The following is a 25,207-nucleotide window of genomic DNA, read 5'->3' on the forward strand; positions in this document are numbered from 1 at the left end:
GACTGACTGGCTTGGTCAAACTCTACTCCTGTGAGAGTGTGCAGGTTGACCGCTGGCTGCCAGCTCTCTTCCCTAATAAATCTCTGCTGATTGCATCCAGGTACAGTGTCTTGGAGTTTGTGGGTGGTCGAGACTTCCTGAGACTTGAGTAAGGTCTCCCAAGTTTGAGGGTCTTCAGTAAGCAATCTATTTTCTCTTAAATCAACACCAAGTAGATTACCTTTATGTTACAAAGTTTTGTTGCCAATTCTTATATATGAATGCATGATAGTACAGCTTTTAATATCTCACTAAAGAGTCATTGTTCTTAAATCTTATCTTTATACATCTGGTTTCTGAATGACTCTAACCCTGAGTTACCAATCTTAAGCCAACTTTTGTTACCAAGGTTGTAAATTTTTTAGTCATACCCAATAGCTTATAGGCCAATAATCTATAACCAAGACATGTAGAATGTATTTATACCTTAAAACCAATCAGAAACAAAAATGAAGTGACAACACATCTTATATATTTAAACCAAACAAAATTTCTCACTTTTTCTAGCTGTAATTTCAAGATAAAAGCACCTTGTCACAGAGATTTTTCTATGACAAACCACTCTTAGCTTCCTTATTGAATCCAAAAAACTGCTGGTCCCTTTAAAAGAAGCTTATACGGACAATCAACTGTTACAAAGGCTTTTTCAGCTCAGCTGGACTCTTAGCTACAGGTGTTAAGCAAACTTATCAGCCGCTGCTCTGCATATTAAAACTGCCTTTGAAAACCAAGTTAAGCTAGACCAAGGGTTGGGTCAAGCAATTTTAACGATCTTTTGAACATTAAACATAGAACAACATAAAACATAGACCACAAATCATTCACACAATGAGACACGTGGACATTGGCAAGCCAAGGGAAAAACAAAGAAGGCAGAATTATGGATACCACTCAGTGCTTTGCCCTTTTTTGTTTTTCAAATTCTTTTCAACCCTGTTCCTCTAGTCTAAGGCCGCCTCTCTTGGGCTTGTCAAATACTCTCCCATCCCCAACTCACTGTCATCTCCCTAGATGAGTTTAGCATTGGGTCAATGTTCACTCAATTCTACACCCGTATCCACCTTACATGCACTTCCTGTAAACACAGCCATAACTTAGCTAGCATCAATGGCGTTCCTTGTTTACCTAGTGCTCTGGATACTCTTCCATTTATTCCATTTTCTGTGGAGCTCCACCAAGACAGTATTTCCTCTGCTGGTCTTCTCGTCTCAGGTTCCATGGGTGGGTGCCATTCTGTAGCTGCCTGCAACTATGGTTACTGGGTTCTCCTGAGACAAAGCCTGGGAATTAATGGGAATGGAGGGTGAGAGAAACATGGGGCCAAGACAAAGTATTCTGATCAAGGCCCGAATTTTAATAATTTGCTTTCACATATAAAGAGGAAGCCCTACTCCCCAGAGTCTCTTCTCAATTCAGCCCAGGGGCCAGGCAAGGAGATAGCAGTCTGGAAGGTGTCAAGGCTAGCTCAGCAGGCAGTCCATTCTTCTTAGCTCAGGTAGCAGGCTTCAAGGCACCAAGGCTGGTAATGCAATGCATCTCAGGTCCTACTGTTGCTTGGTCTATTGTGGTAAAAAGGCTTGCAGGCCTGCTTAGGCCTGGGGGAAGGGCACAGCTCTGACACCAGCAGGGCTAGCTCTATTGTGCTGACCAGGAGTGGTGCAGAATCCTCTCTGCTGAGTCTTGCAACTTCTGAGGATGAGGGTGAGGAGCAGGAACAGCTCTCCTGCTCTCATGACCTTAGGGCCAGTTCTCCCACCTGCCACACTATCACATGGCAGATGAGTAGCAGGACCAGAAATCACATACTCATACCCTTTATCTAGGGCCATTCATCTGTAACTCCTACTATCATGGCCATCTCTACTGTGCTTCCTAGGTGAGTTGTGAGGCCCACCTGAAGCTAATGAGGGACTAGGCCAGGTCTCCTCTTCTCATGTCTTTGGGGTCAGCTCTTCCAGGATGTCCAGGTGAGTGGTGGGATCAGCTCTGCATAGCCATTTGACATCAATATGGTCCTAGTTGGTTGCTCAGACCAAGAAAGTCTGTGTGGCCTTTGGCGGTAAAAAACCCCTGCTGCCGCAGGGCCCTGAACCAGACATGGCCCTTGATGGCAGCACAGGCTAGGACCTTACTATGGTTTTAGGCAGCTTCACCAGTGACTCACATTGTGTACTTCACTACTCAAGAGTCTCTAGTTCTGCCTCTCTTCACTGTGTACACCTCCTTCTGTTTCTCTTTCTCTTCCATTTCTCCACAACTTACTTGCTCAGCACCTGGCCTCTGGGTGTCTGGGGGTGGTCTCAGGAGTGCTATGTTCTGCCCATACTGGATGGCCCTGGACTGGGCATTGTCTCTGGTGTGGTCTGCCTACCTGGCCCTGTCAGCACGGGTAATCTTAGGGGTATTCTACCTGTCTACACTGTGTGGTACCAGGCTGGGGGTCATCTAGAGCATGATCTGCCTGCCTGGCCACATGGCACTGGGCAAGAGGGCTTTGAGAGAGTAAATAGTTTTACAATCATTGTGAAGTGCCGTATTTTTTATTTGAAAGAACATGCTTTTATTTACATTTCTATTCTGTTTGAGTGTTTCATTTTCTCTCTTCAGGCTTTTTTCTTTCTTTCTTTCTTTCTTTCTTTCTTTCTTTTTTTTCTTTTTTTTCTTTTTTGAAAAGAGGTTTTATGCGGTTTGCACTGGCCATTATGTTGTTCTGTAGCCAAGGACCTTGCACTCTGATCTTTCTGCTCCCGCTTCCTGAGTCCTGAAGTTATCAGCGTGCACTATCATACTTGGTGTTGTAGATACATTCCTAGGTTTGTATAAATAATACAATTTAAAATCTTTTGATAAATAATTAGATATGGAGTTGGTAAGATCTTTTCTCATTCTGTAGACTGTTATTCTGTTCAACTGATAGTGTTCTTTGCCATGCAGAAGATTTTCAGTTTCATGAGGGACTATAGACTAGTTGTTGATCTTAGTGTCTGTGCTATCTATGTTCAGTTTAGAAAGTCTTCCACGTGAATGTATTTTTCATGTTTTTTTTCCATCAGGTTCAGTGTTTCTGGTGTTATGTTGAGGTCTTTGATCCTCTAGAAGTTGAATTTTGTTCCAGGTGATAAATGTGAGTCTATTTGCATTCTTCTACAGGCAGTCATGTAGTTTGACCAATACCATTTGGTAAAGGTGCTTTTGTTTTCTCCAGTGTGTATTTCTGGTTTCTTTATAAAAAAATGTTCATATATCTGTGGATTTATGATTATGTCTTCAATTCAATTCCATTGATCAAGTTGCCTATTTTTAAAATGCCAATACAATGTGGTTTTTATTACTATAGCTTTCTAATACAGCTTGTAATCAGGAATGGAGATACCTCTAGCATTTGTAGCATTCTCTGGCAGACCGTTCTAGCTATTCTGAGTTTTTTTTTTCTATGTGAAGGTGGAAAGTTTTTTTTCAAAGTCTCTAAACAATTTTGTTTGAATTTTGATGTGAATTTGTAACGGGAGATATTTAGAAAAGCTGCTGCAGAGGCCGGCTACCTAATCAGCAGGGCGGTTCTGCTTAGCTCCGGCTGCCATGTTTCACACTAGAAGCGGCCAGAAGCCACACACACCACAACTAGACCCAATCCACCACACTGTGCATAATGCTCTGCTGAGCACAGACCATTCCTGCTATGTCCATGATACTCTGTAGAATAAAGACCCTTAATGCTTAAAGATTATCCAATGGATTTATGTATTTGAAAATGCTTAATTAACAAGATGCCCTCACAATTAGTATTGTTACACATTATCTAACCTTTTGATAAGTAGCTACCCAGGACCGCTCTCAAACCATCTGTCCTCCTTTATGGTTGCTAGCCTTCTTCCTCCCCCCTTTCCTCTCCTTCTCTCCTCTCAACTCCTCACTCTGCTTACCTTTCATACTGCCCAATCACTGAGCTTTATTGCAAATGTACCGGGGTGGGAGGGAGGAGTATCCCGCAACAGGAATTTCATTGGATATGTTGATTGCTTTTGGTAGGATGGTCATTTTTACTATTAAAATTGTTAATCCTACAAATCTATGAGTTTGGGGAAACTTTCAATTTCTTTCCTCAAAGACTTGAAGTTTTTGTCATAGAAGTATTTCACTTGCTTGGTTAGAGTTGTCCCAAGATATTTTATTTTATTTGAGGCTGTTATAAATATGGTATTTCTCTGATTTCTTTCTCAGTCAGTTTGTCATTTGTATGTAGGAGGGCTACTGATTTTCTAAATCTTGTATCCAGCCACTTTGCTAAAAGTATTTATTACATGTAGGAATTCCCTGGTAGAATTTTTAGGGTAACTTACATATACTATTATATCATCCACAAATAACAATATTTTGACTTTTTCCTTTCCAAATTGTATTCCCTTGATCTCCTTCAGTAGTCTTACTGCTGTAGACAAAACTTTATTTATTATTTGCATCTATTGTATTGCTAGTTCCTCAACCTAAAACTGACCTTAATACTTGCATGTAATTTAAATGGTATAAAAGCAAAAAAGGAGGAGGAGGAATGGGATAGGGGATTAATGGAAGGGGGAATGGAAAAAGGGGATAACATCTGAAATGTAAATAAATAAAATATCAAATAAAAAAGAATGAAAGCTCTGTATTTCCAGTAAAATATAGAAAAGTGATGATAATTCAATTATTTGAAATAAAGGAAAAGTCATTAAATATAAAAACAGTAAGAAATGGAGACTGGACAATATTGACTTGTTCTTCATTTGTTTTGGAATTGCTTTAAGCCTCCCTCCATTTCATGTTGACTATAGGCTTGCTGTAAATTTCCTTTATGTTTAGATAGTCATCTCTCCTAACTAAAACACTTAGTTCTGAACCTCGGGCTTTAGAATGAATGTCAACTGAAAACCATCCTCTCAAATCTTTTCAAAGTAAATAGCCGGGATTGGCTATGAGACTATAAGTCTTCAACCCTGTCAGAAATCCAGAATAACTGAGTTAACTGAAATTATGAGAAGCACAAAGTATATCTTCTAAAACTTAGCCAAGTTATAGACACTGCTGAACACCTGGACAGTCCCTATACTACAAGACCTTGGAGCATCTGATTTTCAGCCTTCTGGCCCAGGATCATTTGATAGACCTAGCAATGCAGAATTATTGAGGGCTGATTACTCTGTCTTGGCAGATAAAATCAAATCAGTAGACTATTCTGCAAGTGTGTCTTTTCTGGACAGTAATTTGTCTATAGATGAAAAGAGGCAATTCTTGTCTAGTGGCTGTCTCACTACAACTGGAATAACTCCAAAGTTGCTCAATTTCTTCTTAGAATCCACGACAGGAAGCTGTCATGAGCAGACAGGTCTCTAATCAAATGAACATTAATACAGAAATATTTGTAACGTCAATTCTGTGGACTTCTGATGTTTTGAAAACCAACTATCCATGTAAAGTAATCTGGACTGTTGTCTGTTAACTCCTCTCAGCTATTTCTAAATAAAATATAGAAAACACCCTAACAATAAACTCAGAGCCATGAATTTGCTATCATCCCTTAACTCACAGGCTAACCATCTTAAATCAGTTAAAAAAGTTAAAGAAGGACTGGGTCTAAGCCTTGTATTCCTAAATGTGTTATATTAGGCACAATGCCTATGAGAGTAACAATATTAATCTCACTTTTATATCAATAATAAACTCATACCAATGAAAACCTTAAAGTTGAAATCAAAGTAAATTTTGTACAATTTAAGAAATTATAACTTCAGCTTAATAACAAGTATACAGATTTCTAACAATAAGTTATGGCTATGCAATAAATCCAAGCTATTCCTCCCTGTTCCAAAAAAACCCCACTGATTTTCCCTAGAAAAACAGCCCAGTATTAACCACCTCAGTCCTCAAGCCCAGAAAATAGGGGCATTGACTCTTCATTAACTTCTTCAAGCTGATTATGGGCATTGAGATATTAGAAGAGAGCCAGGGGGAAGAGTAAATTGATAAGCCTCCGACGTCCATGTCTTCACTGCATGCAGCTGCAATTCCAGGACATCAGAGGTTCGGGCAGGTCTGCTCAGCTCACTTGATGAGTAGATACACCAAGGCTGTGTATTCTGCAATATGCAATTCTCAAAGCAAATTTTAGTATCAAGATAATGTTTTGTTTGAATTCTGGAATCTAGTCTTCTGGTGGCCTTGCTCTGTCATGTCTAATCCATATAATTCTGGGAGTTTCTATGAGGGTGTGCTCCCACCATGATCCCATTCCTGCCTTCCTGCTCTTGAAATTCCCCAACACTAGGGAATCCAAACTTTCAGGCACCAAGGCCCTCCACTTCCACTGATACCTGACAAGGCTACCCTCAACTACCTATACAGGTGGTGCCATGAGTCCCTCCCTTTGTGTTCTCTGGTTGGAGGTTTTAGAATGGTTATTCCAGCTTGTTTCTTAGGACCATTTGCTTGAAAAATTGTTTTCTAGCTTTTTACTCTAAGCTAGTGTCTGTCTTTGTCACTGAGGTGGGTTTCCTGTATGCAATAAAATGCTGGATCCTGTTTATGTATCCAGTCCATTAGCCTATGTCTTTTTATTGGGGAATTGAGTAAGGAAAAGTGATTGTTGCTTCCTGTTATTTTTCTTATTAGAAGTGGAATTATCTTTGTGTGGCTATCTTCTTTTGGATTTGTTGGAAGAGGATTACTTTCTTGCTCTTTCTAGGGTATAATTTCCCTCCTTGTATTGGAGCTTTTCCTCTATTATTTTTTGTAATGTTTGGTTTGTGGAAAGATATTGTGTAAATTTGGTTTTGTCATGGAATATCTTGATTTCTCCATCTATGGTAATTGAGAATTTTGCTGGGTATAGTAGCCTTGGTTTGCATTTGTGTTCTCTTAGGGTCTGTATGCCATCTGTCCAGAATCTTCTGGCTTTTATAGTATCTGGTGAGAAGTCTGGTATAATTCTGATAGGTCTGCCTTTATTTGTTACTTGTTCTTTTTCCCTTACTGCATTTAATATTCTTTCTTTGTTTTGTGCACTTGGTCTTTTGATTATTATGTGACGGGAGGTATTTCTTTTCTCACCTAGTCTATTTGGCTTTCTGTAGGCTTCTTGTATATTTATGGGCATCTCGTTTTTTAGGTTAGGGAAGTTTTCTTCTATAATTTTGTTGAAGATATTTATTGCCCCTTTAAGTTGGGAATTTTCACTCTCATCTATACCTATTGTCCTTAGGTTTGGTCTTCTCATTGTGTCCTGAATTTCCTGGATGTTTTTTGTCAAAAAAACTTTTTGCATTTTGCATTTTCTTTGACAGTTGTGTCAATATTTTCTATGGTATCTTCTGCACCCGAGAATCTCTCTTGTATCTCTTATATTCTGTTGGTGATACTTGCATCTATGACTCCTGATTTTTTTCCTAGGTTTTCTATCTCCAGGGTAGTCTCCCTTTATGATTTCTTTATTGTTTCTACTTCCATTTTTATGTACTGGATGGTTTTGTTCAATTTCTTCACCTGTTTGGTTATGTTCTCTTGTAAGTCTTTAAGGGATTTTTGTGTTTCCTCTTTAAGGGCTTCTACCTGTTTACCTGTGTTCTCCTCAAATTCTTTGAGAGTGTTATTTATGTCCTTCTTAAAGTCCCCTATTGTCATCATTAGAAGTGATTTTAAATCTGAATCTGGCTTTCCTGGTGATATGGGGAATTCAGGACTTTCTACTGTGGGAGAACAAAGTTCTCTTGCCGAGTACCCTGGGTTACTGATGCTTATGTTCTTGTGCCTGCCTTTCACCATCTGGATCTCCTTAGTGCTATCTGCCCTGTCTCTGACTGGAGCCTGTCTTTCTTATTATCTTGGTTTTATCAGAACTGTGTATGGTAGGTGTTACTACTGGGTTAGAGCTGGGGCCCAAGATCTGCTCAGTGTTTGGGCACAGACAGGAAGGAACCAGTGATCAGGGCCAGGAGTGAATTCCTGGGTCCCAGTGAGTCCCAGTTACTCCCTGTTTGGGGCAGGTATTACTGTCTCCTTGCCTAATATACTGCCCAGGTTAGAGCTCCTGGGAGGCCTGCTTCCTCTGGGTTTTGTATGATTGGGTGCAGAGCTGCCTTCCAGGATCTGCTCAGTGCTTGGGTCTAGACTGGAAGGAACCAGAAAAAATGTCCCTTGTAGGACTTTCAGAGGTTTAGTCCATTATCATTATGGTAAGAAGTGTGGCAGCATTCAGGAAGACATGGTACTGGAAGTACCAAGAGTTCTACATCATGATCCAAAGGCAGATAGGAGGAGACTGTCTGCTACAGGAATCCAGGAAGCTAGATTTTTCAATTTGATGGAGTATCGGCTTTAATGCATGTCCTTTAATGATTCTCTGGATTTCCTTGGTGTCTGTTGTTATGTCTCTCTCTTTGTTTCTGATTTTTATTAATTTGACTATTCTCTGTCTGCCTTTTAGTTAGCTTGAATAAGGTTTTTTTCTATCTTGTATTTTTTTTTTAAAGAACCAATTCTGTTTCACAGATTCTTCCTTTTGCTCTCTTTGGTTCTATTTTATTGATTTCAGCCCTCAGTTTGATTATTTCTTGATGTCTATTTTTCTTGGGTGTGCTTACTTTTTTCTTGTTTTTATTCTAGAGCTTTCAAGAGTGGTATTAATATTCTAAAATGAGATCTCTTCAATTTCCTTATTTGGGCACTTAGTGCTATAAACTTTCTTCATAGCACCACTTTCATTGTGTCCCATAAGTTTGTATATGCTGTGTATTCACTTTTAATAAATCCTAAAAAGTATTTTTTCCCTGACTTGACCTATTTTCCATTCAGTAGAGAGCTGTCCAGTTTTCACGAGTTTGTAAGCTTTCTGTAGTTTCTATTATTGTTGATATCTAGCTTTGATCCATTGTGGTCTGATAGGATCCAGGAAGTTATTTCAATTTTCTTGTATCTGTTGATATTTGCTTTGTGTCTAAGTATGTGGTCAGTTTTGGAGAAAGTTACATGAGATGCAGAAAAAAATATATTCTTTTGGTTTTATGCGGGATATTCTATAAATATCAATTAGGTCCAGTTGGTCTACTGTGGCTATCCCCACTCCCATGCATCATATGTTGATACAGTCCATGAGGGCAGTGGGAGCAGAGATGTTGAGCAGGGAGTTCATGAGCCCTGTGAGTACTTATGGTGAATAAGCACAGTATGTAGGCAGATCAGTTTTTCTTATGGTGATTGAAAGCTTATACATTTTGGGAGGATTGAGAGCAGGGGCATCCAAGATGGGGCAAAGGTCATTGGCTGGGGCTTAGGATATATAGAATATCTCATTAGCATGGGGAAGCATTTCAGGAATCTCAGGTGCTGGTTGAGCAGGTTTTGTTAGGAGAAATGAAATTGGTCCTATAATTTAATTGTGGTTATGTGACATTTCTCAGTTAGAGGTGAGTATTGGCTTTTAGAAATCCCAGAAAGGTTAGAGAAGGATAAAACTTGCTACAGAAGGGAGTCTTCCATATGGTACCGAGCCTAGAGGCTATCCAGTCATGATGAACTTTGACCTTATTAGTAGAGCTTTTTCCATAGTCTATAACATCTATTAGCGTCAGTATGTCTCTATTTAGTTTTTGCCTGGATGACCTGTCCATTGGTGAGAGTAGGGTATTGAAGTCTCCCACCTGATGGTGGTTGTGTGTGTGTGAGGGTTAGTTAATATATGATTTATGCAGTGGTAGTGTTTCTTTTACAAATATTGGTACCCTTGTGTTTGGGGTATAGATGCTAAGAATTGAAATATTATCTTGGATTTTTTTCTTTGATCAATATGAAGTGTTCTTCCCTATCATTTTTAATTAATTTTGATTTGAAGTTTATTTTGTTAGATATTAAAATGTCTATAGCAGATTGCTTCTTAGGTCCTTTTGCATGGAATATTTTTTCCCAAGCCTTTATTCTGATGTTTATATGTAATGTTGAGGTTTATTTATTTTATTCAGCAGAAGGATGGAACCATTTTTTGAGTTTATCTGTTAGACTCTGTCTTTTTACTGGAGAATTGAGACCATTGATGTTGAGAGATATTGATAATTAACTGTAGCTGACTTTTTTTCTACTTTATGAGTTACTTTTTTCACCCTTTTCTTCCACTGTTTCAACCCCCCTAACATTAGATAAGAGGAAAAAAGGATAGAAAGGAAAGAAAAGTGATCCCTAAATAAAGTCAGGGGTTAGAAGGGGGCAACATTATTGTCCTGCTGATTAGAGGTATCAAGTTCTTTGTTGCAAGTTCTTCCCCATCAGGATATCCAATTTCTTCTTCTTGGTATTTCTTCTTTGCTTGTGACTACTTAACAAATCACAATCAATAGCAACCAACAACTAACCAACAACCCACCAATAACCAACAACCCATAACACACCTATGGGGTTCTAGCATTTATACACCCTCTGAAAGTCCCCAGAATTCTAAAAGTCACACAGTCACAGAAACTATGAGCAGCTGGCAAAATCATGTCCCTACTAGACCACGAGGCAAATCATAGTCAACTGCTGTGGACAATATGATGAAGCCCTATATCCTATGCCTGGAATTAAAATGAAAACATATTTTGCTATTTCTGTGTCTTTTTTTTTTTAAAGCCAAAATTGTCACTAAAATAATTGATTGTTTATGCCTGTTATTTTCTTGTTTGTGGTGTTAGTAGAACTGTTGGTGATTGTGTGTGTGTGTTTCTCTTCTTTTGATTTTATTTTGAGATCATTTATTTGTGCTTTCATGGGTGTAATTAACCTTCTTAGGTTGGAGTTTTCCTTCTAGCACCTTCTGTAGGTCTGATTTAAATATTTAAATTTGACTTTATCAAAGAATATCTTATTTTTTCCATCTATGGTGATTATAAGTTTTGCTGGGTATTGTAGTCTGGTCTGGCATCTGTGGTCTTTTAGAGCCTGCAGCATATTTGTCCAGGCCTTCCTTGTTTTTAGATCACTATTGAGAAGTCAGGTATAATTCTAATAGGTCTGCCTTTTTGTGTCATTTGGTATTTTCCCTTATAGCTTTTAGTTCTTTGGTTTGTTTGTGTCATGTGGGGTGGAGTGGGGTTCTGTATAGGCATTGGGTTTGGGATGAATATAGGTTTATATGGTGATTCTGGATTAGTCTTTGTTGGGTGGGTATTTTGTTCCTCTGTTTGTGTTTTCTTTTTGTATTTTTGGAAAGTGTCATGGTTGATTTTTGCCTGTTTTTCTGGCCTGCTCAGTTGGTGTATTTACAAGAAATACATGCTGTGTTGGAAGCTGGCATACTGGAATAACTAGTGGGGAAGGAATGTTGGAGAAGAAGGCCTTTGTTAACTCTTGGGGAATGGAGTCAGAGAACAATGGGAGCACCACGGGTTTCCTACTGCAGAGCTGGGGCTGAGATTGGGGATGGAGTTGGATCTCAGGAGGAGTAGGAGAGGGATGGCTCTGCCTTCAGCCTACTTGTTGCCCTAGGTGGAGCTGCCCTGACTTATCTGGGGCTACCTGCTGGAGTTGGGGTCTGGGACAAAACAACAAGCTGGGGGAGGAAGGTTAGAAAGAGGAAGTTCTGTGTGACCCCCAGGATGTAGAATCAGGGGATGGTCAGGAAAGACTGTCACAGATATTCTGCTGCAGACCTCAGGATGTGAGAGTGGGAGAACTGATATGGGGCACAGAGAGCTATTTTTATTTACTGAAAGACTAGTCTTGTAGAATTGTTTTAGGATTACTGAAACACTGAGAGGCAATTGCAGAGATTTTTTTTTCACATACTCCATTCCCAGTTGCATGCACAGCCTCTTCTGTTGTCAACATCCCTCACCAGAGAAGTACAGGTTTACCATCAATGAGTGTGCATCAACACACCATAATAATTTAAACTTACCACTTAGCTAAAGTTTCTGTGTCCTACCTGCTCATCACCCTTAGTGTCACCTCATGTGTGCCCTTAGTTTTACCTTTTCCAGAATGCCAGATATTCACTATCATGCAATATAAAATGTGTGCAACTTGTCCAGAAGAGGCTTGTTCACTTAGCAATAACTTCCCAAGGATCCTCCATGTCTTTTTCCTAGCACTAACCAATATACCACTGTCTAGATGTACCAGGTTGATTTTATTCACCTATTAAAGGATATCTTTGTTAAAGGATATCTATATATCTATGTATGTATGTTATGTATGTTATGTATGTTATGTATGTTATGTATGTATGTATGTATGTATGTATGTATGTATGTATCTATCTATCTATCTATCTATCTATCTATCTATCTATCTATCTATATCTCTATATATCCTTCTTTCAAATAGAAGGCTAAGATCTAGAGAGCCCTTCTGAACTTTTATATCTTAAATTCACTGATATTGAACCTGTAGTGATTTGTCAATTGAACCTCTGGTGATTTGTCAATCACAGTTTAAGGCTTCCTTTCTTGGCAGTAGCATTGTAGCAGTCTCTATGAGTATCTCACACCAGTAATTTGGGGCTTCTGTTTACTTGTCTGTCTCTTCAGTCTTGGAGGCTTGGTTTGCTGTATGTCCCCACTTTCTTGCTAGATCCCATAAGTGTCATTTTTCAGTATGTTATTTACTTATTACAGGATAGAGTAACAACTTCTTCATTCCTGACTTGTAAAATAGAACCACTATATTTTTAAAGAAATAATTAATTATGTGTGTGTATGTGTTTCTTTGTCTCTACCTGTCTGTCAGTCTGTTTGCTTTTTCTCTGTCTCTCCCTGTCTCTGTCTCTCTCTGTCTCTGTCTGTCTCTGTCTCTGTCTCTGTCTCTGTCTCTGTCTCTCTCTCTCTCTCTCTCTCTCTCTCTGTGTGTGTGTGTGTGTGTGTGTGTGTGCATGTGTGAATATGTGCCTGGGGATGTCTGAAGACAACTGTGAGGACCTGTTCTCTCTTTCTACCATTTTGTGCCCAGAGATTGAATGCAAGCACTTTTGAGCTACTTTGCTGACTCCTGAACATTTTTAACACCACTTTACTAAGGAGTATTTTACAGAGCATGTAATTCACCTATTCAAAACAGGTCTTTTAATGAAATTCAGTATCTTGCGAAATTATCATCATAGAATATTCTTGTTACCCCAATAATGCCACTCATGTACATTTTGTGCCTCTTTTTACCTCCAGTGTACACTGCCTGGCTTGGACAACTGCTAATCTAATTGCTTTCTATAGAGTTTTCTGAATTTCACAAAAGTGATGTTTGAGTTTAAGGACTTAATGTCAATAACAGATGAATGCAAAGACTCAGAATAGATATATCTGTGGCTCATTCCTGTTGTTGGTTGCTGAACAGTATTTCATTAGAGAGGTACCCTACATTCTCTCTACACATATTTTTGGCTGACTGATATTTTGATTGTTTGAAAATAAAAGGATATTATGAAAAAATGCCTAATAACATTTATATCCAAATCTTTATGTGATATGTGTTTTGTTTGTTTTTCTTGGATAAATAGCAAAGAATAGAATTTCTGGGTTGTGTAGTAAGCTCACATTTAACTTTATGAAATAGGAACAAAGTGTTTGACAAGGTACTAACATAATTTTATTTTCTTAATTCTCTACAACTTGAGCAACATTAGCGGTTACTTTCTTGTTATAGCCATTCTAGTTACCAAATTTTCCCAAATTAGTTGTCCTGAACATCTTTTCATGGAATTATAATCTATTAAGATATTATTGTGGTCAACTGTTGAAATCTTTTTTCTGTGGTTTTAAAAATGTCTATTAAGATTGTTTACTACTACACTGTAAAGATCCTGTATCTATTCTGGACACACTGTACAATATGTATGTTTTCTCAGTTTTTTTCCCTATGGTTTATAATTTTGTTTTCTTAATGGTATAATTTTATACATATTTTTTTTTGATTTAGAAGAAAATCAGCTATTTTTTATAGGCCATGATTTTAATATAATATTTAAGAATTTTTTTTGTGGGTGCTATAGACTTTATTGATGGTATTCAAGAGAGTAGGGATCTCTAGGCCCCTCTCATTATTCTAGGGTCTGAGACGGAAACTGAGAAAGAGATACTCAGTGTTGGGGTCTGAGTTGGGACAAGAACCCCACAGCAGCCAAGGAGTTCTCCCTTGCTCTCAGCATCCTTGATGGGGTGTGTAGTCTAGGGATTTTTTTACTCTTTGGAGGCCATGCAGACAATGTGGTCCACTACCCTGTTGCCATAGCTGTATACATTGTTATACTAGGAAATGAGTTTCACAAAGTTGTCATTGAGAGCAATGCCAGCCCTAGCATCAAAGGTGGAGGAGTGGGAATTACTACCTGGTCCTCAGTGTAGCCCAGGATGCCCTTTAGTGGGCCCTTAATGTCTGCTTTACCACCTTGATGTTATCATACTCGGCAGCTTTCTCTAAGTGGCATGTCAGATCTACAATAGACACATTGGGGGTATGAATGTGGAAGACTGTGCCAGTGAGCTTCCCATTCTGCTCTGGGATGACCTTGCCCATAGCTTTGGCAGCACCAGTGGTTACAGGCATGATGTTCTGGGCAGCACCATGACCATCACACTACAGCTTCCTAGAGGGGCCATCTACAGTCTTTTGGGTAGCAGTAGTACCATAGACTGTGGTCATGAGTCCTTCCACAATGTCAATGTTTTCATGGATGACCTTGGCTGGGGGATAAACAGTTGGTACAGGAAGCATTGCAGACACTTTTGAGTGAGTTGTCATACTTCTCATGGTTCACACTCATCACAAACATGGGGGTATTGGCAGAAGGGGTGGAGATGATGACCTTTTTGCCACACACTTCAAGTAGGCTCTGGCCTTTTCCATGGTGGTGAAGATACCAGTAGACTCCACCACATACTCAGCACCAGCATCACCCTATTTGCTCACTCCTGGAAGATGGTGATACTCTTCTCGTTGATGATAAGCTTCCCATTCTCAGATTGACTGTGCCATTGAACTTGCCATGGGTAGAGTCATACGGGAATATGTAGACCATGTAGTTGAGGTCAGTGAAGGGGTCATTGATGGTAGCAATATCCACTTTGCCAGGTGAGCTGGCAGCCCTGGCAATTAGGCATCTAATATGGCAAAGTCTATTTACTCTGACCTTTGCCATCATGTCTAAGGGACAAGGCTGGCACTGCATGAAAAGATGCTATCTCTGGAACAGGGAGAAGCATAGAGCTGTATCTAAGAAACCTTATCCCAATCAAAGTTCTTGCTGTATTTTCTATGTTATCTTGTAAGTATTGTTGCCGAGGATCTTTTAATCTGGGATCAATTTTGTGTAAGTTTTGATGTGTGGTGTGAGGTTAGGACATGCTGTGTTTGGGTGTGGTTTATAGTCAGAAAGTATGTGCATGAATGCCTTTTATTTAAATTGCTGTAAAGAGATACCATGAGCACAGAAACTCATTTTATTATTGGATATTTTCCTTATATACATTTTAAATGTTATCCCCTTTCTGGGTTCTCCTCCCCCCACAAGCCCCTTATCCCAACTCCCCTTGCCCCTGTTTCTATGAGCATGTTCCCCTATCTACCTACCCACCCACTCCCACTTCCCCACCCTCACATTCCCCTACACTGGGGCATCGAGCCTTCACAGGACCAAGGGCCTCTCCTCCCATTGATGTCTGACAAGCCCATCCTCTGCTACATATGTGGCTGGAGCCATTGGTCCCTCCATGTGTACTCCTTGGTTGGTGGTTTAGTTCCTGGAAGCTCTGGGGTATCTGGGGTATCTGATATTGTTGTTCTTCCTATGGGGTTGCAAACCCCTTCAGCTCCTTCAGTCCTTTCTCTAACTCCTCCATTGGGGACCCCAGAGCATAGATACTCTTATAAGAAAAACATTTAGTTGGGGCTGGCTTACAGTTCAAAGATTTAGTCTGTTGTCATCCTAGTGGAGAGAATAGTGGCATGTAGGTAGACAGTGCTGGAGAAGGAGCTGAGAGTTCCAAGTCTGGATCAGCAGGCAGCAGTGAAAGTGAGACACTGGGCCTGGCTTAAGCATCTGAAGTCCCCAAACCTTGCATCCCTCCCCCCACCCTCAGTGACACACTTCCTCCAACATGACTATATCTATTTCAACAAAGCCATATGTCCTAATGTCATTCCCTAAGCATTCAAATATATCAGTTCAATCTTATTCAAATCACTACAATGAGAGTTTGTTCTTTAATGTGGTGATGACCACATGGTAGAACCTGTTAGAGGTGGGGACTAATACAGAGTGATTTGATCCTTGTGGGTACTGCTTTGAAAGGAAACAAATGCTGGTCTTTCAGAAGAAGTTAGTTAGTTCGCAAGAATGTTGCATAGGAGCAAACCTGTAGTGTCCCTGGTCTCTGGCCTTATGTTCTGTCTTAGAGCCTCCAACACATGCAATCCTGTTACAGGATGCTCTATCACAAAGTCCTCATCAGAGATGACTTTCTGGAATTTTGTTTCATGTTTTCAGACCTCTATAATTACAAACTAAATAAATGCTTTTTGCCCAGTGTCAGGCCTTCAGTAGAAAATAATACTTTAATTCTTTTATTGAAGTTTAAGTTTTTTTTTTTTAACCTCATGAGGACATCCAGTTGTCTAAGCATCATTTTCTGAGAGTCAAATGAATTTTCTCTCACTCTCTACAAATGAATGTCTGCCTGACGTCACATCTTATTAACTATTAGGTTTTGGTATTAGAGTTGAGTCTACTCATTGTTCTCTTCTTTTGAACTGTATGATGCTCATCCAAATTACTTTTGTAAAGCTTCCCATGCTGCACCATCACTTGGCCAACTTGTATTCTACCTTCCCTTCAAATCTACAAAATCTACTTTGGTAGAACTTTGAAAAGTATTTAATCTGTCAAGTATTTTAGTTAATGCACATGAAATACATTTCCAATCATTTAGAAATTTTATTTATCAATGTTTGCAATTTTTAGTGTGAAAATATTTCACATGGTTGTTATATTTTGTTCTTACTTATTGTATCTCTCTGGGTCTTTGTGTCTCTTAGTCTTTTATCTCTGTTGAGGAATTTGAGGTCACACGAATAGATGTGGCGTTAAACTGTTTCTGCAGCTGTATAGTGGTTATATTTGATAATGTAATAGTGGTTGTAACTTTATTTCTAAATATTTCCATACTTCCCAAAATGGCCAAAAGTTTTGTGAGCTTGTTTTTAAGTTGATGTCTCTCCTGAAGGTTAATTAATTATTAATATAAGAAACACACGAGGGAGAAAGCCTTATGCTAACAGTTAGGGGCATCGTGAATTGTACTTTTCCTATGTATCATCTTTCCCCCTGAATATCTTATATTATTTAGTTCACTTAGTCCCCATAAATGACTGTACGAAGCAAAAGGAACCCTGTATTTGTGGATTCCTGAGTGACTATGTGCTGTTGACATGGTCATGGCCTTATCAAGGAATTTAATTTCAGACCCAGAAGGAAATGGCAAAGTATTCTCCCTAGGCACTACCCCTCTGCCAGGGTGAGGTTCAGAGGGAAATGGCAAAGACTCTGTCTGGTCTATTTGTTGATGTTGACAGTGTGTATAGAAACTGTTTACCCTAGCTTTCTCCTTCCAGATATGTACCACCTGAAAACTGTTCCCTGCAGAGGCTGTTTCTACATAGACTAGCTAAACCCGTCTCCTTGATCTACTAATAATACTGCCTCCTTTTTTTAATCTGTATGTAAAACCCCTGGATTTTTTTCAGCTTTATATATAACCCTTCTCCTCTGTTCGTGGTTTTAATAAAAATGGCCTCCATAGGTTTGCATATTTGAATGCTTGGCCCTAGTTTGTGGAGCTGTTTGGGAAGGATAAGGAGGTGTGGTCTTGTTGGAGGAAGTGTGTTCTTGTTGGAGGAAGTGTGTTACAATGTTCCCAGTTAGTGCTCTCTCTGCCTCAAGGTTATTGTTTCAATCTTCCACCTTGCTCCTCCCCAAAGACTCACCATTGAAATTATACTCAAGCCTCAACTAAATGATTTCTTTTATAAATTGCTTCGGTAATAGTGTCTCTTTATAGCAATAGAAAAGTAACTAAGACACTAGTTAGCACCATATAATAAACATCCCGAGCTTCTGGAGTGTTGCACTTTCTCCATGTGAGAGTCAAGGCCATGTGATCCCAGCTTTCTGTCTATGTGTTATTTCATTCCCTTGCTTCTCCATCTGTGGAGCTTTGCCGCAGGATGCAAATGACCTCGTGTGTTGGATCTATTACCATGGTGACTGTACTGATACAAAACAAAAGCACAAAGGAGTCAAATAGTTTGCTCAAAGACTCAATAGTTAGATCTGTCTCTAGATGCCACATGTATAACCACTTAACAATTCAATAAATTAGTCAAAGTACACATAGTAAATATGTCTGGGCATTTTAATTTCAAATGGCCTCCTGAAGTTGCTTAATGCTTATTAATATTTTTGCAGTTGAAAGCAGTTCTTTTAAATGCCATAGAATAATTTATTGGTGGACTCCATTCTTGCTTATTCTGATATATCATTCTAAAATTTAGTCATTAATTGTGATGGTTAATTTTAATTATCAACTCAACACAACCTAGAATTACTTGGGAGAGAGTTTCAGTGAGGGATTGTCTGCATTGGGTTGGCCTGTGGATATGTCTATGGGAGATTTTATTAAATAAGTTAAAGGATATGGGAATGCTTAGCCTACTGTGGGCAATGATATTCCCTAGGCAGGGATTTCAGGATTATATAAGAATATAGGTGTTGAGTTGAGCATACGCAATCAAGGAAGTGAGCATGTATGTGTTCATTTCTCTCTGCTCTTGACTGTGGATGCTGTGTGAATATCTATTTGAAACCCCTAGGTTGCCCTCCTCACAATGCTGAACTGTATACTGGAATTTTAAACTGAAATAAATACCATTGTCCTATAAGCTGCTTCTTGTCAGGGTATTATCACAGCAATAGAAATGAAACTAGGACACTAACTTTGACTCAGTGAGTAAAAATCTTTTATTTTCCCTCGTTAAAATATATCCTATTAGTGTAATAAAAAAATTTCACACAGGACCTATACAAACTGTGGGACATTCTGTAGCAGGTTTCTTGTTCTATTTTTAAAAATTTATTCTAAAAGTGTTCTGAAAAAAATCGCACATCAACATTAACTAGCAGTTTTCAATATACAACAAAAAGTGCCATCCTTGTCTTTAAATACACAATGAGAAAGCAAAGGAAGCTTAGATATTTCCAAATAAATAATTATTTATAGAAGGCATACAATTCCATCGTTTTGTGTACCTTTGAGTGGATTCCCATGTGACATTTAAGCTGACATTTCTGCTGTTTTTGTGTCTTGTTAGTGGACAGGCTATTTAATGTCTCAAAGCCAAAGGCCATCAGGAAAAGCTTGTGTCTTATAATTAAAAATTGCTACCCTGGAGCTGTTTTGTTTAGCAAAGACACAGAGAGCTAGGAGTCTTTGCGAGCTGTTGTTTCTGAGAGCAGAATGAAGCACTTTGACCTTTTATCATGGCACTCACAAGGAGCCTCATTTCTCATTTACTTTAGGTAAAGAGCTTATAGATCTGTAGATGTGTTCACCTATTCAGGGAAGACTGGACTCACCCACATCTAGTGAGCCAAGAGTCTTGGGTAATGCTTGCACTTCAGAGAGCTTTGAATGTACCTGTCTTTAAAACATTAGTGGTTCTATTCAAGCAGCTTGAAAACACAGAGATACATTCACACTCACACACACACAGACACACACAGACACACACACTCACTCACAGATGCACATGCATGCACATAAACATTCTTATACATGCACACATATGTATAGACAATTATATGACCAGTCACTAGAGAACCATAGTCACCCAAGTGTGGGAAAGTTTTTCTCTTCTTCCTATGGATAGGACCAAGACTTCAAAACTAAAAAAAAAAAAAAAAAAAAAAAAAACATTCAAAACTTGACTTTTAAATGTAAAATAACTAGAGCCTTGAGGGCTTCACCTAGATTAATGTTTATATATATATATATATATATATATAAATGTTTATATATATATATATATATATATAAATAAAATGGGCTAAGATCCATCTGATATTAAATCAACTTTATAAGCATAATAATATTGGCTGGTCCAACTTGCCCATATATAAAACTAGATTCATGTTTAATATTGGCATTTGCTTCAACTTAACTTTAAAAGCTATTTTTAACTCTCTGAGGGTTCCACACATTGTATTTTGATCATATTTGCTCCCTCTTCTCCAGTTCTTCCCACATCTGTTTCTCCTTCCACATCCACCATTGTTTTGTCCTCATCTTCAGTTAAAAGATTAAAAACTTAAATCATAACAGCATCTCTTCCCCCTTTCTTGTCCCCCCTCCCCTCCCACATCTGCACTCCTTTCCAAACTGATATCGTTGTTATATGAGTATTACATATACATTTATGCATAAATACATAAACAAAACCTGAAGCCATTTAATGTGGCTTTTATGTCTATAATCTTAGGGCTGACCACACCGTATTAATGAAAATATTATTAATAAGCAGTTAGGATCTCAACCCTGTGAGAGGCTAGTTTTTCCTCCCTTTCAGCAGTTTCCTGTAGCTCTTTGTCTAGGGTAGGATCCCACTAGACCCCCTTGGGTCACCATGTCTACTGATAGTGTCGGTGCTCAAGTATTGTTTAGGTAGCCATCTTGTTGACATATCATGGCTATTGCTTCCATGTCATTTGTCAGAGACACAATCTTACATCCGTCTTTTGGGTGACTGCTGTTTTAAATCTTTTCACACACAACTTCTGTGAGGCTTCCTAAGCCTCACATGTAACAATTGCTTCTTTTCTAGATGTAGTTATCGGGTCTGTTGATATCTATATTATAACCAGTTAGGTTTTTCTGCAATGGTCTCCATTTGCTGTGAGGAAAGACTTCGATGATGAAGGAGAAAGGCACGCATATCTGTAGGTATAAGAAAAAGTTTTAGAATGCAGTTAGAAATTGTGCTGGTCTAGTATATTGACAATAGTAGGTTCTTTTCTAAAATATATGACTTCACTAGTTCCAGTAAGTTAGCTGGGTTTCTCATACCAAACACCATTTCTCTCCTATCTAGTAGTCCTTAAGAAGTCCAGTAAGACTGTTAGTTACAGTCAACATGTGATGGCCACTGATGTACTGGTAGGACGTCTTTAGCATGATGGCCATTGTGATGTTCATAGGCGTCATAGCTGGATAGGGCTACTGATCACTTCTTTACCTTAGTGGCTTACACAGTACTTGCTGATATAATGAAAGCGACAACACAGGAAGGAAGCTTTTTGACTAGACTCAATTTGAATATTTCGCATCCCATGTCCAAAGTATGTGTTGTCTTCAGCAGTAGCCATTCACCTTCAACCTCTGAGAGGCAACCTAGGGCAACAGTAATAGCCTGTACAGTTTTTGGAGTTTCCTAATCTACCTTGACGGACATCTTAAAGAGAAATTTCTCGTTCCTGTCTAACAAACCAAACCGGGGGTTTGTTAGTCTATAGCTCTTATGGGGAAGCATTGCCAGTGCAAGTTGTATAAAATATATACACATGTATATGTGTATGTGTGTGTGTACACACACATACACACTTGCACATATATATATGTATATATATAATATATATTATTATATATAGAATATATATGTATTATATAATATTATATATGTATTATATAATATATAATATTATTTATAATTTTATTTATATTATTTATAATATTATTTATTATAATATTATATTAATTAATATAATATTATATATGTATTATATAATATATAATATGTTATATATATTATATAATACATATATATTTATTCTATATTCACAACATACACTTTTATCAATCCTATGTAATTTAGGTAAATATAAAATAATATGATTGCTTGAGTTTTTATGAAACCTCCTTCTTGCTGTTTGTCCCAATCAACTCCAGTTTATGCTGCTCATGTCCTTTTTGGTGTGTAGTCAACCAACCAAAAGCCAAATTGTTAAAGAGAACTACCTCTCCCTGAACCAACAGCTATCAGTCACTAATGGCTTGTCACCAACCTCCCACTCCATCATAGGATCTTGTCTGATTTGAGCTCATACAGCTCTTGTGAATGTTGTCATGGCTAATATGAATTCATATGTGCAACTGCTATAATGTGTCAAGAAGATGCTCTTTCACTGCAGCCATCCACCACCTCTGGCTCTTTCTTACATTTATTCTGCTTCTTCTCCCATAATTATGCCCAAGCTTTGGGGAGACGGTGTTATTAATGTATTTTTAAATGTTTTATTTATTTGCTTACTTTGAGACTGACTTACATGTGTGTCAGACTGTCTTCAAACTTTCAATATAGCTTGAACTTATGATCCTCCTGCTTCTACCCCGATTCCAAATATTGGATTACAGGTGTTTATAGCTATACCCTGTTTATGTAGCACTGGGAATTAAATCTAGAGCTCTGTGTTAGGCAAACACTCTAATAACTGAGCTACATTCTTAGAAAATTTAATTTGAAAAGAAAAAGAAATTATTAAAAACAGTTAAGACGATATCTTATTAAATCCTTCTCTGCACACTTAGCTGTATTCTCCCTCCACTCTTCTGTGCTGTAACCTAAGATTCCATATAGAAGGTCAGAGAGTATTTGAATTGCTCTGTGTCTTTGCAGGTCAAGAAACAGTGATCAGGAAGACAAGTTAGTTGTTGGGATTCACTGTGGCTGTTCAAAATAGCTTGAAATAGCTGGTATCAACGTGGTGTAGTTAGCCCAGCTGCAATAATGCATCAATCATGAGAAGAAGCTGCAGACCACCAAAGCCATGGATTTTGCCTGCCTTGGTGTGCCTGTTAACCACATATAGACATCTGTTTAAACATTTGGGAATACAGAGCCTGTCATGAAGATATACCTTGGAAAACAGTATGGTCATAATATTAAAAGAAATCTGAGTAAGTAAAAATGATTACTTTCAAAGGTCAGATTATGATGTTGAAAGCTATTCAAGGTGCCTAAATTTCCTGTTATGGCTATCTGAAAGACAGTCAATTAATATTTCTCCTAGTCAGGTCCCTTCAAAGAATAAAGAAAAGATGACTTAGGGATGGTGGTGTTAGTGGGAAAGATAATGTGTTGATTTCTTAAACAATCAGGGGAAGATAAATTCTGAGTGATATTAATAACTTGCAAAAGTTATGTCATTTCAGAAGGCTAATGTGGGAGCAATCTAAAATTTATTTTTAGAAACAAATGTATCAGACACATTTACACAAACTCAAATTTCCAACCTATCAAAGATAAAAGTGTTGGAACTCCATGTTGGAGCCCAAATCTAAACAAAACAAAACAAGACAAGACAAAACAAAACAAAACAAAAAGAATAATGGTTGTTTTTAGAATAAAATGCATATTTTATTGGTGGCAAAGTAACAATTCAACCAAACAAACCCCTTCATGGAACTAAAATAGAGCTCTGGATCTATGCAGCTTTTAACTTGATCTAAATTATGCATAGATCAAGAATAAAATTCTGTGATGCACCAGTAAGGATATTCAACACTAGCAATTCTGTTATATTCTTTAAGCTTCTGTTAAACCCTGTTATGGACAGTGTAAAAGTTCGTGTACTGGGGGCTGGTGAGATGGCTCACCAGTTAAGAACACTTTCTACTCTTCTAGAGGTCCTGAGTTCAATTCCCAGCAACCACATGGTGGCTCACAAACATCTATAATGCTATCTAATGTCCTCTTCTGGTATGCAGGTGTACATGCAGATAGAACACTCATACATAAAATAAATCTTTAAAACATTATGTACTAAGAGTAAATTTAATTTCATAATATAAAAATTATTTTAAATAATTATGTGTAGAGAGATGTTATATAATTGTATAGGATTTTCAAAAACATTATAAGTTTAACACAAAGCCTCCAGAGTCATGGATGTTAGAGGGAAAGAAATGACTCAATTAGGGTAAATGTGATTAACTGAGAATAGCTGGTCAGTGCAATTAATATTGTATTAGGAACAAGAGGAAATACTTGAATCAGTAAAAAAATACTTTTGCATACTGCCTATTATTAAAGAGAAATCAGAGACATTGTTTAGGTCTCTTACCTGAGCTGCTGAGTGGTAATTGCTTTTAGCTGGCTGGTAGGAAATGAAATGGCACCCTTCCAGTGGGTCTATCAATCATAGCTCAGGAATCACTGGCCAACACAAAACAGATTTGTGCGTGCATGCATGTGTGTGTGTGTGTGTGTGTGTGTGTGTGTGTGTGTGTGTGTATGAGAGAGAGAGAGAGAGAGAGAGAGAGAGAGAGGAAGAAAGAGAGAGAGAGAAAGAGAGAAACATGAAGTTGGAGAGGTAAGGTGGGGAGGTTCTGGGAGGTGTTGGAAGATGGAAAGAATATAATCAAGTTATGAAAATTTGTAGGGATGTTATCGTGTTAAGATTATCCTTCTATTATTCAAATGCTGATTTCTGTGCTCCCATATTGGGTTGCAAAACATTGCTCCCCAATTATTCTCTGATTAGTCAATAAAGAAGTTGATCAGCCAGTGACTGACTGAACAGGGGATAGAGTAGGGCTAAACTTCCTCCCAGCAAAAAGATGGAGGGATGAGAGAGAGGAAGGGGGCATTCACCTTGGGGAGAGAGTCCAGGAGACACCATGAGGAAATGCCTGGATCCCAGAGAGCCAGATCAGTACTAAGATGCAAGTATCACTGGGATTTTGACTTAGAGGTAGCCAGATTACCTTAGAGGATTAAAATAGAGTAATATTGCTCAGTTATTGTGTCCTTAAATCTTGTTAACTAAATATAATATTACAGTCTCAATTATTTGGGAGCCAGCTGGGGTAAGAGGAAAGCTGCAACAAACACATTAAATTGTTACTAACAAAAAATTTTTAAAATAAAAAAAAATGAGATAGTGATATCTTTAAAAATCGCTTTGTAAATGTTACTAGATTGAATAATAACATGCTCAAGTACATTGCGTTGGGGATAGTTATGCAGAGTTCTAGATCCTTCTATAGAGTAAGTGCTATGAGAAGACAGCCCTAGGGTAGGAAAAAGTTCACCCTTGAAAACAGAAAAACATGCTCAAAGAATATGCCAAGGA

At 38.2% G+C, this 25,207-nt stretch overlaps 1 pseudogene; it reads right to left on the reverse strand.

The window, feature by feature from the left end:
• Positions 1–14,276: 14,276 nt before the first annotated feature.
• On the reverse strand, positions 14,277–15,166 carry LOC117723543 (glyceraldehyde-3-phosphate dehydrogenase pseudogene; annotated as a pseudogene).
• Positions 15,167–25,207: the final 10,041 nt, after the last annotated feature.

Source organism: Arvicanthis niloticus, chromosome 18 (genome assembly GCF_011762505.2).
Source record: "Arvicanthis niloticus isolate mArvNil1 chromosome 18, mArvNil1.pat.X, whole genome shotgun sequence".
NCBI classification, from domain to species: domain Eukaryota; kingdom Metazoa; phylum Chordata; class Mammalia; order Rodentia; family Muridae; genus Arvicanthis; species Arvicanthis niloticus.